This window comes from Marmota marmota, unplaced genomic scaffold (genome assembly GCF_001458135.2).
Source record: "Marmota marmota marmota unplaced genomic scaffold, marMar, whole genome shotgun sequence".
Taxonomy (NCBI): Eukaryota; Metazoa; Chordata; class Mammalia; order Rodentia; family Sciuridae; genus Marmota; species Marmota marmota.
Window position 1 is genome coordinate 18376753 of NW_026000016.1, and position 4667 is coordinate 18381419.

A 4667-nucleotide genomic window follows, 5' to 3' on the forward strand; every position below is an offset into this window, starting at 1 on the left:
ATTAATGTAATGTTTTGAAACAGCCAACAATGAAAAATTGAAAAAAAAAAAAAAAAAAGATGAACTGGAACTTTTGCCACCTGTTCCCTAGAGTACAGCAAACCTCCTTCCTACACTCCTAATTTCTATAGAAATGTGTTCTATCCAGTGAGTCAAGACAAAATTTTGGCTTATTTTTCTTTTAAGCCTATTGCATTAAACATTTCACTGTGGACAATCTAATTTTTCCTATTCTTATAAAATGTTTCACACAAAATTCATGGCAGATTCAATACAGAATTAATACAGAGCAGTTACAACAAAGATATCTTCATTCAAGACTATTTGAAGAATTTAACAATAATTATTATAATTGAATGCCATTTTATAATGTACAAAATATTTCACATTTTTTATTTCACTTAATTACAATATAAATTAGTAAAGCAATTTGATAGTGCCAGGGACTTAGATTTTCAACAAATATGGAATAAATGAATGAGTGAATGAATGAACAAAAATGCAGCTTTAGATAACTAATTAAAAAAAGAGACTACCTAGGCGTAGTGTTGCACACCTATATTTCCAGAGACTCAGGAGGCTGAGACAAGATCACAAGTTTGAGGCCAGCCTCAGCAACTTAGTGAGGCCCTAACCAACTTACTGAGACCATGTCTCAAAATAAAAAAATAAAAAGAGCTGGGGATATGGCTCAGTGGTTAAGCATCCCTGGGTTTAATCCCCAGTACCAAAAAAGAAATAAAGAAAGAAAAGAAGCAAACCACAGCTTAAGCAAACAAATACTGTAAATCAACAAAGACAATGGTTTTATGCTACATTAAAAACAAAACTGAATTTAAACATCCTGGAATTTAATATGAATTTACTATTTACATCTATGTAAATAATTCAAATTATAATATTCTTTCCTATCCTTTAAAGTATGTTTCCTGCAAGATGAGTGTCAGAATGAACCCAACTACTATGTGTAACTATAGAGCTCTTAATAAAATAAAAAATAAAAAAGATTAGCTGGAACCTTGCCATCCATTTCCTAGAGAACAAAACTTCACCTCTCTCCTACAATCCTAATTTTTATAGATGTGTTCTATCCAGTGAGTTATAAATGACAAATTTTGAATTTTTCTTTTAAGCCTACTGAATTTAAGCATATACCTATTCCATTAATTGCAAGGACTAGAACACGTTAAAACTATTCTTATTTTGACATTTTTTTTGACAATTTTTGTTTTGATCATCAAGCTCCAACTCCAAACAAAATAAACATCAATACTACCCAAAAATTATCATGGGGAAAAAAAGAGGAAAGAACAGCCTATTTGCTCAATGATATTTTTTAATTTTTTTAAAAGAATATGTTTACATATAGCAATCAACCATGCAATGTTAAGCAATAATTAAACTTCAACTATGTGTTAGAATATCATTCACTCAAAAAGTATGTAATATACACAGAATTACTCGGTCAACTATATATTGATTTTCTACTCTGTGGCAAAAATGATATTGAATTAAGGTAAGTATTTTTAAAAATATTTTCCAAACCTATAACAAAATCTGTCATCAAAGATCTTTCATTTATAAGACCTCATTTGATTCTACAAAAACTCTGTGCAGTAGTTAATGCATCCACAGTATTGAATCTAAGAAAACTATGACCAGTAATGCTGACATTTCCCCATAGTTATCATAGCAAGCTAGTAACAAGTAACAAGAGCGACCACCTACAAGTGAGGTCATCTATCAATTTGATATGCTTTCTACCCATTAGTAAGATATGAACTCTCAAATATACATAATTAACATTTGCAAGTAGTTCCGAACAATTTTTATACCATATTATCTTCCAAAAGTACAAGAGCAAAACGTTTTAAACTACATAAAAAATTTAATAAATAAAGTATCACAAATGAAATTATAACAGAAGACTAAAAGTAAGTTGACATACAGTCAAAAGGTGCCTCCAGCAATTCTCTTTCATACAAATAAGAACAAAACTTCATAGGATAATAATTTCCTATATGTTAATTTCTAAGTTAAATGTCAGAAAACAATTTAATAACTTTCTCTAAACTATAATAATTCTTAAACTTTGGCTATAATGCTGTCTGAAATGTACTTTTTCTATCACAGTTTTTATATACTGTATACATGCTAACCAAACTGAATAAGGACAACTAATGTTCAAATACAATGAAATATTGCTATTTAAAATACAAATGATGGTCAAAGGTATCCACAATATAATTCTATGGTTTTTTTCGGATTTCAAGAAATAGGTGAAACTAATACATGCCATAATAAATACATGAGAGTATATAAAACTTCTAATTCTAAGATAGTCTTTCCCTTTTGAGTTGCTACGTATTAAAAAAATACATATCATAATTCAGTCAGAGGCCCGGTGGCACATGCCTATAATCCAGCAACATAAGATCACAAAAGTTTGAGGCCAGATTCAGCAATTTAGTGAGGTTCTAATTAGTTTAGTAAGTCCCTGTCTCAAAATAAAAAATAAAAAAAAATTAAAAGGGCTGGGTTGTGAGTATAGCTCAGTGGTAAAGTACCCTGGGTTCAATACCTAAAACAAAACAAAACAAAACACCATATCACATTCAGAAGTGAGTTACATAAACCATATACTATTATTTTGGATTTTTTTCCTCTCATCAGAGCACAATAATACACTTAGTGGAACATTCTTAAAGCCCTCTATCAGAGATTCAGATTGTGATGGTAAAATACCTGAATAGATATAACTTTCAGACATAATTATCAGTTCTTTAAAACTGTCACTTCTATAAAATACATCTACAAAAACTTAAAGCATTTTTTCCTTTTTAGGGCATTTTGAGTGCCATTTAACCAATATGTCCATTATTAAAATCATCAGTTTGTGACTAGGTGATATATTTAATATTCTAATTTAAAACAATTAGGAAAATACTCATCAGATTCCGTTGCTTCACGAACTAAACCACTAAACAAGAGCCAGGCTTAGGGATGCATTCCTGTAACCTCCACTTACTCAGGAGGCTGACACAGTAGAATCCCAAATTCGAAGCCAGTTTGGGCAACAAAGATATGCCCTGTCTAAAAATAAAAAAGGGCTGGTGATATAGCTCAATGACAGAATGTCCCTGAGTTCAATCCCCAGTTCCACAAAAAACAAATAAATAAAAATAAACAAGCTTCTGATAAATTATCCCATTTTTTTTCTTATAAAAAGTGTCCATTTCTCATATAAAAAGTGTTACTTGTCTCTATGTGAAGGCACCTTGATAACCTAGGTTGAGGACTACCAAAATATCTTCAGTTATAACTGGCCACATATTTCTAACATACATCTAAAATCTGATTTGGAGACCATTTTAATCATAAAATAAAATCTATACATACACATTAATACAATTAATATATGGTTCAGTAAATGCCAAAATCATCTTAACAATTTTACCCCAGGCTTAACTGAGAGTTAACCAGTCAAGTCTGAATCCTATAACAAAGTTCATCACAATTGTACATTAGAAAGAGCACTGGACTAACCAAAAAACTTGGTTCCCTGTTCCAGACTCTGCCCTACCCAGAGTAATGCTGTGTAAGATCCCTTTAATTCTTTAATTTCCTTAGTAATAAAGTGTTGCATTAGATGAGCTATTTGAATAGCTCATAATTCTTCCAGAACTAACATCTGATTTCTCAAAATTTATTAAAAATCTGCTTCACATATAGATGGCATCATAAGTGACAGTATCATGATTTTACATAGTTCTTGTCCTCAAGAGCTGAATAAATAGTTGGGAAGATAAAGCATCAAACAGCAATTCAGACAAAATTTGGTCTAAACTACAATATTGGCAAAACATCCCCCAGCCACTCAAATATGGTCAGAGGCTTTCCTCTAGGGAGGAAAAAAAAAAATCTCATTTTAACATTCTCTGTGTCTTCCTTCAGTAAATCTTTCTATTTTCTCTGCAGATTAGCAAAATATACTCACTTAGAAATGTAAAGTATCTACAGTTGGTAATAAATATAAGCAGAGGACTGATAAAAAACAGAACTAAAAAAAACACACACACCTATAATTTAAGAACATATTAATGTAATTACCAAATACTATTTGTAGATTACCTGGCAGGAGAAATGAGTTTATATTTAATCTGATGAAAGACTACAATGTTAAAATAAGATGTGTAAGCAGTAGAGGCATTCAATTTGGCATTTAAAACAAATGAATGAAAAAGAATGTTAATGGGTCAGTCAACACACTTCTGTTTTTTACTATATTGATTCTGTGAAGCTTATTGTACATTATGAAATTTAAACTCTAAGAATTAACTCTAAAAATAGGCACAAACAAGTTAGAGAAAATGCTAAAGAAAAGTGTTCCAGAATCAGGAAAAATCAGATTTTTTTATGCCACAGTAAGTATTTTTCTCACATGAAAATCACTTTCAAAAGTGTAGCAAGAATTGCTGTGAAGACAAAGTGAATTAATACATGAAAAGTACACACAGCAGTGCCTGGCACATGACAAATACTCACCAAGCACTAACTAGCATTAACTGGAAATTGGAATCTAGACCATGACAAAACATCTGTCAACATCAGAAAATTCAGACTACCCTTCCAGAAAAGTGTACAATGTGTGAAACCAGGATTTTTAT